This window comes from Oncorhynchus keta, chromosome 7 (genome assembly GCF_023373465.1).
Source record: "Oncorhynchus keta strain PuntledgeMale-10-30-2019 chromosome 7, Oket_V2, whole genome shotgun sequence".
Taxonomy (NCBI): Eukaryota; Metazoa; Chordata; class Actinopteri; order Salmoniformes; family Salmonidae; genus Oncorhynchus; species Oncorhynchus keta.
Window position 1 is genome coordinate 13,040,235 of NC_068427.1, and position 10,496 is coordinate 13,050,730.

The 10,496-nt window shown below is 43.3% G+C and overlaps 1 protein-coding gene and 1 long non-coding RNA gene across 2 annotated transcripts in view; one reads left to right on the forward strand and one right to left on the reverse strand.

Moving 5' to 3' along the window:
- Positions 1 to 10,496, forward strand: part of b3galt1b (UDP-Gal:betaGlcNAc beta 1,3-galactosyltransferase, polypeptide 1b) — a 142,904-nt gene that overhangs the window by 101,459 nt on the left and 30,949 nt on the right. The gene's annotated exons all lie outside the window — the stretch shown is intronic.
- Positions 5,868 to 6,196, reverse strand: LOC127931062 (uncharacterized). Its single transcript, XR_008139673.1, has 2 exons — positions 6,086 to 6,196; positions 5,868 to 5,928 (listed from the first exon to the last, which is right to left on the reverse strand). It is a non-coding gene; the product is annotated as an uncharacterized LOC127931062 (long non-coding RNA).

Here is a 10,496-nt window from a genome sequence, read left to right on the forward strand (position 1 = left end):
ACGAGCACAACCGTTCCTTGATGATTAACTGGCGGCTTTATTCTGTAGTTTTAGTCAGAATTATCACCTTCCGTGAGAACTATAAAGTAAATGAAAAAAATACAGTTAAGCCACACTCTTACTGTGACCTTATCTTACGGTGACTTATTAGCTTGGTATAACTCTGAAGTGCTTACATACATAACAGTTTAACCGGGCGTTATAACAGGTTCAGATTAACACATGAATAAAGGAACAAATACCTCATTGGCTGCTTATTACAGAAGGGAGGAAATTAAACTTCACACTTATTATTCCTGGCATGAATTCACACTTCATCCTAACATACACTCTTCAACCATTATGAACTACACCCGATGACATGAAAACTTAGCTAACGCAGCGCAGGATTGCCTTCCCTCCAAAGGTGTGTTGCTACAATAGGGATCCCTCGTTATAACAGTATTAGCTACGTAGTTCCGCTTGTATTATCATTTCCCGCACAGCGGACACATAAACAATTCAAACAAAAGACAACGACATAACCTGTAAGTCTAACTGTCAGTTACACTCCCACCAATCACCAGTGATTTCTGTGAAAGGGGTCTGCAGGTTTCTTGATCGGGCTTCCAGGAGGGTGACTGTCTTATGGATGGGCCTCTCCAGACAGGTGGGTTTGGTGATGCGTTTACCTCTCTCATCTTCGGTTGAGTCGCTGATCAGTAACTTGAATCTTCTCACCCGCCATCCTGTCCCGGGTACACTTCTGTAACCTTTTGCCAATTTCCACTGGTTGCGTGGTGCAGTATCATCTTGCAAAAATGACAATGTCATTAATCCTGCGTTTCTTCAGTCTTTACTCCATTTCTGTCTGTGTTGGAGGTTTAATGCGTTGAATACGGTTAGCTACAAAGACGTGGAATCTTCTGGCTTCATTGTTGATGTAGCCAAGAACTACCTCGACTCTGTCCAGAAGTATTCCTGTAGACCTGTATCTCTAACTCCTTTTTGAGCATGTCACTTGTTCGAACAGCTACCACCGCTGCTGAAAGTTCCAGTCGTGGTATGGTCGTAACCTTGGAAGGGCGACTCTCGACTTTGCCATAACTAGGAGCAATGAACTTCTCCTGCGGTGCTGATTGTTCTGAGGTATGAGCACTCTCCATAACCTGAGGTACTAGCGTCGGAGAAGTGATGGAGCTCATAACTCTGCACCTCCTTGAAACTTGATGGCAAGTAGCTTCGTTGGATCCTTACTTCAGACAAGTTTTGTAGACCTTGGAGCCAGAATTCCCACTGGGAACGTAGGTCATCTGGAAGGGGGTCATCCCAGTCGATTCTGTCACGACACATCCGCTGCAAGATCTGCTTCCCCACCAGGACAAAGGGTGCCAAAGGCAAGCGGATCATATACAGAGGCTACTGTAGACAACACTCCTCTTCTTGTGAGTGCGTTCCTTGACAACTACTCTAAACTGGAACTCGTCTGATGCGACACACCACAGTACACCAAGCGCTCTCTCCATGTGTGGTTCACCCAGAGCCATATCCAGGTCTTTGGCACCCTTGGTACGTTCTTCCTTGGGAATTGTGGCTATAACTTCCTTGCTGTTAGAGATAAACTTGTGCAACCGAAGTTTGCCGATGCTGCAAAGCCTCTCTTGCTTCTTTCCCCAGCTGGGCCGCTTCAGCTTCAGACGATACGCTCGTCAACCCATCATCAACATAAAAGTTCCTTTCTATGAACTGGATAGACTTCTCGCTGAAGCTTCCTCGTCCTTCGGCAGCAAGATGTTTGAGACCATAGTTGGCGCAACCAGGAGATGAAGCTGCGCCGAACAAGTGGACCTTCATACGATACGCTGAGGGTTGAGACTCTAGATCTCCGTTCTCCCACCAAAGGAACCGTAGATAATCTTGGTCTTCTGCTTTCACATGAAACTGGTGGAACATGCACTCTACGTCACACATGATTGCAACTGACCCTTACGAAAACGACAAAGGATGCCCAGCAATGTGTTTGTCAACTCTGGACCGGTAAGGAGATGATCATTCAAGGACGTCTCTCGAAACTTAGCTGAGCAGTCAAAGACGACTCGTATCTTCCCAGGCTTTTGTGGGTGATAAACTCCATGGTGCAGGATATACCATGCTGGATGCTTGTTAATTTCCTCTTTAGAGACCTTCTCAGCATCTCCACAAGCTATAGTCTCTTCCATGAATGCTGTGTAGTCCTTGTAGTACTGCTTGTCTCTCCTTAGGCTCCTTTCCAGGCACTTGAGTCGGTGAACTGCACATGTTTTATTGTTCGGCAGATTGGGTCTTTCTTCCTTAAACGGCAGCGGCATCTCATAATGTCCATTGTCCTTACGTCTGATGCCCTCTTTCATTTTCTTCAGGAACCGGATATCCTCTTGAGATATGAGGTCCTCTTCTGCAGGTCTCGTTGAAGTCAGATTCAAGCGTCTTGATAATGTCCAGTGTTGTGATTACCTCTCTTGCATGTGTTCTACAAACATAGTGTACTTGATTTGTGAGGTTGGAAGAAGATTGAAGGCTTGGCATCACCTGTCTAACGATAACCCGATGACTCACTCCAATAGGGTCGCCATAGTCGATACATGGATTTCCATAGCCGACTATGCTCCAGCCAAGATCTGTTCTCTGAGCAAAAGGCTGATTTCCCTTACCAGACACAATTTCTCTTGAAGGAGAGCCTGGGAGCAGTTGTAGCCAATTAAGAGACCGACATCACAGCTCTGTTGAGGAGCAATCTCCTCTGCAATGTGTTCAAGATGAGACCATGCTCTTGCAGTCTCTGGAGTAGGAATATGATCTCTGTTTGCAGGAATAAACTCTCTCGAGTAGGTCGTTGGCAGAGGGATTTTTTCTCCAAGTAAAACCTCTAACCTGCAAACCAGACAGCTTCTGGCAGGGCACAGTGGTATTTCTTGAAGCCATTGTAGAGAGTTTCAGTTGGACTGGCTCCTTCCTTGTATTGAGAGCCTTTGTTGTCTCTTCAAGGATAAAAGTGGTGTCGCTCTGGGTGTCAAGAAGTGCATACACAAGAACTTCAACGATCTGGCTCACTTGTGGTTGACACCCATACTGGAATGATTGTGGAGGTGTGAGTGTTAATGTCCCTTACGACTCTGTTAGATATGGCCTCACTTGACGCTCTTGTCCCCTTATCTTGTGAGGTCTTCCTATCCCTTAACCTTTCTTTAGTACGATCTTCGTGCAGGCAGGATGGATGCCTCCTCTGACACGTGTCGCAGGTGTTCCTGTTATCACAATCTTTCGATCGATGGCCAGGCCTTAAACAGCCAAAGCACAATTTATTCTCTTGAACAAACTTCTGTCGCTCTGCGGTGGGCTTATCCATGAACTTCCAGCATTTGTGGAGACTGTGACCTGACTTCTCACAGAAGACACAACTAGTAACAGTATCTTTCTCATCAGAGTTAGTTGCTAATACCCTTGCTCCGGGGTTTTGAATCCTTGGCGTCTTAAGTTTCCCATCTTCACTTGGTTTCAAAGCATGAAGGGATGTTACAGGATTGCAAGCAATCTTGGCTTCTCTTGTGAGAAACTTCACAAACTGACTGAAGCTAGGAAAGATCTCCGTTTCTTCTAAGATGTCTGTGACCTTTCTATTCCATCTTGAAGTTAGCCAATCTGGAAGTTTAGCGAGGATCTTTTGGTTTTCATTACAGTCATTAAGCACCTCCAGGCCCTTATTCTGAGACATAGCAGCTTCACAGCTGCGAAGAAAGTCTACAAGGTCTCTAAGTTCAAGACTGTCCTTGATCCTATCGTAGGCCATGCATTGAGCTTATCTCTGAAAGACTTGGCGATGAAGAATTTGTTTCCGTACCTTTCTTCAAGAATGGTCCAAGCAGCATGGTAGGCTGATTCTGTTCCTAACATAAAGTAACTTTCGATGGCTTTCTTGGCAGGCCCACCGACATATTTTCTTAAGTAATATATCTTCTCAGTTGTTGGTATGTTCTTCCTGTCTATCAGAGTCTGAAAAGAGACCTTCCAGTCAGTGTACGAGAGAGGCTCTCCATTGAATGTTACTGGTTCTGGTATGGGGAGGCGGCTTTCACTGATTGCTTCCGCTAGTAACCTGAACATGGTCTTGGTGCCATCTTCTTGCTGTGTGCTTGTCACAACATGTTGTGGTGAGAGACTGTGAAATGAGCCACTTCTGTGCATGACTTCTTTCACATACTTGCAGTTAGAGAGTAGTTCTCTCTTCTCGTCCTCTGAGTTTTCATCTTGCTCATACACTTGCATTCGCGCCTTGGCAGCATTTAGTTTCTTGAGCACTTCTAGGTGCTCTAACTCTCTACGCTTGTCTTCTAGTGTCCTTCGTCTGGCAGCATTTTCTACCTCTAACTTGACTCGCAGCCTAGCTTCTTCTAAGCTGCGTTTCACAGCCTCAGCTTCTTGCTCCGCTGTCCTCTTCTTATCTTCATCTTCGAGTCGCTGAAGCTCTTCTAGTTGGCGTTCTTGCTTAACCATTACTTCTAAAGCTGCTTGGTTAGCAGCAACTTCCGCCGCAGCCTCTTGTCTCTTGACAGATGACACGCTTGAGCATCTGGAGTTGACCTTTGAGTTGTTTTGAGACTGGGAGGAAGCACTTGAGGGCTGATAGTTGGGACTTGACTTATGTGAGAGTTCGGACATGCACAAGGAATTGCTGTCCTTCCAGTGCAACTCTATCTGGTTACTTTGACCTTCTTCCCTGCCTTTTAAATGACACCTTACAGTCTTGATAATAGACATTGTAACTGCTTCACAAGTATCAACTCTGCGTCGTATATCGTTGTCGGGAATGTCGATTTGACGTAAATTTACATAGACACGGTTTAGCTCTGTAGAGGTATGGCTAATCTTGTTTAAGAGGTCTTCTAGTAGGTCTTCAGAGCAACAACCTGTCAGTGACAGTTTTGCTTCCTTTACCAGAGCCTTCCACTTCTCATAGCTGACCCTGAAACGTTGTTCGAGCTGTCTCCACCTTTCGTCGCGCAGTTCTCTGCCCTTTTCAGTTAACCTGCGGACCCTCTCACCTTTCGTGGCTCTTGTTGTGCTACCTCTTCCTGCTGCTCTGTTTGTTCTGATGAAGGCTCGAAGTTTGCGAGGTGTTGCTGCAGCTGCTCAACTTGACCCACCCCATCTCTATCACCTTTAGTGAAACTACCTCTTTCTGACATTCTAAATCAAGTCAAATCAATTCTAGCTAAGGTTTGAATAAGTGAGTAGGTAATTTATACTCTAATTCACTGTAATTTATACCTCAGTACGTGGTATAAACATGTATAATGCTTGAAACAAAGGCTTGAACAAACACCTTACCAAACAATTACACTATTAACTTACAGGTGAAAATAGAATTAATAGGTGTACGCTGACCCTTAATGTTTGTGACTATATATATATATATTTAGTAAGTATCAAATAATATTTTTCAGTAATACACATACCAGCGATACATTAAGATAGAAAGAGCAAATGCATAATACCAGAGTCTTTTGAAATAGACAACTATCTCCAGTCCTTACGAATTGTGATCTTAAAGTCTCTTATTAGCTGTTCAGAAGGCTAGGACCACCTTCAAACACCTTGACTTGTACTTGCGTGTCTGACTTTCCTGTTAGTCTTGACCTTATGTTGCCTCACGATGCTTCCTTATGTGGAGATTTTCTTCTTAGTTTGCAGGTAGGTGCAAAACTCTTATCTGGCAGATGACAAGGTCTACCAGGATTTGGGAATCTTGTAGATGTTTTACAGCTGGATGAGATTCTTCTTTCTCTCTTGCTCGTGAAGAGCATTGAGTTCTCACTGTAGCTCCCTTCAGTAACCACGAGCACAACCGTTCCTTGATTTTAACTGGCGGCTTTATTCTGTAGTTTTAGTCAGAATTATCACCTTCCGTGAGAACTATAAAGTAAATGAAAAATACAGTTAAGCACACTCTTACGACCTTATCTTACGAGTGACTTATTAGCTTGGTATAACTCTGAAGTGCTTACATACATAACAGTTTAACCGGCGTTATAACAGGTTCAGATTAACACATGAATAAAGGAACAAATACCTCATTGGCTGCTTATTACAGAAGGGAGGAAATTAAACTTCACACTTATTATTCCTGGCATGAATTCACACTTCATCCTAACATACACTCTTCAACCATTATGAACTACACCCCGATGACATGAAAACTTAGCTAACGCAGCGCAGGATTGCCTTCCCTCCAAAGGTGTGTTGCTACAATAAGGATCCCCGTTACAACAGTATTAGCTACGTAGTTCCGCTTGTATTATCATTTCCCCGCACAGCGGACACATAAACAATTCAAACAAAGACAACGACATAACCTGTAAGTCTAACTGTCAGTTACACATATAGTGCAGTATAATACAATACAGCATAGTAATACAGTTCACATTAAAACATATTATTCCCCTGGAGATAGTTAAATGTATTTAATCAAGAGACCATATACAGTAGCTAGCTACAGCTATGGGCTTTTATGTTTTTCTATCATGCGTAATGTGCAGTACCCTATATCATATAGGTAGAATTGCGTTGTTTGTAACTTATTTTTTACTTATTTTGTACATAGTTGTTGCTGCTACCGTCTCTTATGACCAAAATAACTTCTGGACATCAGGACAGCGATTACTCACCAAGAACTGGTAGAAGCTTTTTTCCTTTAACGAGTCCGACCAGTCCAATATACTGCTTTCCGGAATAGGCCCAAATCCCGTCATTTGCATGAAGAGAAGACGGAGAAACAGGGGCGGAGGTCGGGCTGCCTTCTGAGAATTCCAATGCCTTCCATTCTATTAGCAAACATACAATCATTGAAAATAAAATCACTGACCTATGAACAAGATTAAACTACCAACGGGACATTAAAAACTGTACTATCTTATGTTTCACTGAGTCGTGGCTTAACAACGACATGAACAACATACAGCTGGCGGGTTTACACTGTATCGGCAGGATACAGAGACGGTGCTCTAGTGGCCAGGGACTTTAATGCAGGGAAACTTATGTCCGTCTTACCAAATTTCCACCAGCATGTTAAATGTGCAAACAGAGTGGGAAAAAAACTCCCACCTTTACTCCACACACGGAGACACGTACAAAGCTCTCCCCTCACCCTTAATTTGGCAAATCTGACCAAAATTCTATCCTCCTGATTCCTGCTTACAAGCAAAAACTTCTCAGGAGCACCAGTGACTCGGTCAATAAAAAAGTGAAGCTGATTCTAAGCTACAGGACAGTTTTGCTAGCACAGACTGGAATATGTTCCGGGATTCTTTTGATGGCATTGAGGAGTATATCACATCAGTCACTGGCTTCATCAATAAGTGCATTGACGACGTCGTCCCCACAGTGACTGTACGTACATACCCCAACCAGAAGCCATGGATTACAGGCAACATCTGCACTGAGCTAAAGGGTAGAGCTGCTGCTTTCAAGGAGCGGGAGTCTAACCCCTAAGCTTATAAGAAATCCCGCTATGCCCTCCAACGAACCATCAAACAGGCAAAGTGTCAATACAGGGCTAAGATCGAATCGTACTACACCGGCTCTGACACTTGTCGGATGTGGCAGGGCTCGCAAACTATTACAGACTATAAAGGGAAGCAGGCGAAAGCTGCCTGACACGCGCCTACCAGACGACCTAAATTAATTCTATGCTCACTTTGAGCAAGTAACACTGAAACATGCATGAGAGCATCAGTTGTTCCGGCCACTGTGATCACACTCTGCCACAGCCGACGTGAGTAAGGGGTTTCAACAGGTCAACATTCACGAGGCCGCTTTGGACAGACGGATTACCAGGACCTGTACTCCGAGCATGTACTAAGCCGACTGGCAAGTGTCTTCACTGACATTTTCAACCTCTCCCTGTCTGAGTCTGTAATACCAACATGTTTCAAGCAGACCACCATAGTCCCTGTGCCCAAGAACACTAAGGTAACCTGCCTAAATGACTATCACCCCGTAGCACTCACGTCTGTAGCCATGAAGTGCTTTGAAAGGTTGTTCATGGCTCACATCAACACCATTATCCCAGAAACCCTAGACCCACTCCAATTTGAATACCGCCCTAACAGATCCACAGATGATGCCATCTCTGTTGCACTCGACACTGCCCTTTCCCACCTGGACAAAAGGAACACCTATGTGAGAATGCTATTCATTGACTACAGCTCAGCGTTCAACACCCTTGTGCACTCAAAGCTCATCACTAAGCTAAGGACCCTGGCACTAAACACTTCCCTTTAGAAATGGATCCCAGGTGGTAAGGGTAGGACACAACACATCCACCCTAGTCATAGACTGTTCTCTCTGCTACCACATGGCAAACAGTACTCGAGCGCCAAGTCTAGGACCAAGAGGCTTCTAAACAGCTTCTACTCCCAATCCAAAAGACTCCTGAATAATCAAATGGCAACCCAGACTATTTGCATTGCCCCCACCCCCCTTTACACTGCTGCTACTCTCTGTTATTGTCTATGCATAGTCACTTTAAAAACTCTACCTAGATGTACATATTACCTCAATTACCTTGACTAACCGATGCCCCTGCACATTGTCTCTGTACCGGTACCCCCTGTATATAGCCACGCTGTTGTTATTTTACTGCTGCTCTTTAATTATTAGTTACATTTATTTCTTAGTCTTTTTGTAGGTATTTCGTAATAAAAAAAATTAAACTGCATTGTTGTTTAGGGCTTGAAAGTAAGCATTTCACTGTAAGGTCTACCTACACCTGTTGTAACATTTGATATCTAGGTTATTGGATAATGGCACAGTCATTTGGGATTTTTTTTTTCAATCAAAGCTCTAATCAAATCCAGACATAGGCCTATTTACAGTACATGCTTTACAATGCTCTTGAATGACACTTCCGGTTTTGGCAGGAAATACCGGGTTAGGCGGGAGAAAAGTGATTTATTCTCAGGAGGGAACATTTGTGAAATACATACATATCGCTCATAGGCTACACCACTGCTGTCGTCATTACCTCCAAGCGTTTATTCAAATTGAATAAATCTTTGGATCCCAACAGCAGTCGCACCATTGGAAGACATAGCTTGAACTGTAGCCTACACAATCTTATTTGTGCTCTTTTCCCAGGATCCATCAAATGCATTTGGTGTGTCATCATAGTGGTCTCTGACTTGTGGTCAGACTCCCTTAGGCGGAACAAACTTAAACTTGTGCCTTTTTTCAATACTGATTTCAATGTCAGAAAACAAAAAGGTGTCAACAAAATCTTAAACATTCTTTCTGAACATAAAAGTAATCAACTAGTTTTTCAAAAGTATCTGCAATCTGATTACAATATTTTGGCTTCTGATGTAACAGATTGCAGTTACAGTTCTTTTAATCAGTACTCCCAACCCTGTGTGCAACTGTGACAAAATTGGTTTGACTTTGGATAGACTATCCCCGGAGCTAGTTAGGAACCTTCAACACAATGTAAATTAGACAATATTTTCATGTTGCACACCTTTTAGTTCTTATTAAATGCTTGCAATATTTTTATATGAATTTCTACAATTTAAAGTTAGTTTTAGGTTTTCAAGCTATTGGAAGTTTTACATATTGTCCCATGTACTGTGTAAATTACCGATGGTCCCTACCTAGCACCATAGGGATATCCAAAGTAAACCAAAATGTATCATGGGCATTACGATTGAGTCATGTGCATCTGCACTCTGAATTGATGATTACTTGTCTGCTGCCAGCTGTGGGCATGTGGGCAGGATTGAAACAAACCCAACCTTCATTTACGTTGTGATGCAGTCATGACCACAAGTCTCAAAACTTTTGGACTGTTTTGGACAAGACTGACTGTTACGAATCCCTTTTGGCCCGACAGTCTAGGGGGGATGGTAATGAGACCCGTAACATAACTCATGCAAATGATTATTGTGACAAAGTAAAAGTGTGCACGAAATAACCACGACAACAGAAATTTACCATCAAATCTAGGTTTATTTATAAACACACGGTAATGGGGGGAGCAGGAAAAGGGGCTGAGCTGGACCCAAGGAAAGAAACAATAAATACACAAAAACACACCCCTAAGCTAGACTAGCCTACTTTAACAACTAACTAACCAAAAATACAGTGGGTGGACCGCCCAGTTCTAACTAGTGTATTTAACAAAGTTCACCTACGGGTAGTGTATGCCCATGGGCGACTTGTCTTGGTTTCCCCCTTTTCCCACTAGCAAACAAACAAACACCATAACCAAAAACAATACTCACAGGTGATGACAAAGTGCTATGGAGGTGCTTTAAACAAAAGAGAGGTTAAGACACAAAGCGAGAGTGAAACACAGAGACCTACAGACATGGCATTTACAGAGAGATTGAGCTGAGCTCTAGAACAAACAAATGATGGGGTTTTTAAACCATGGGGAAGGAACTGTGATAGGTCAGGAAATAGGAGGTGTGTCTTCTGATTGATGATTG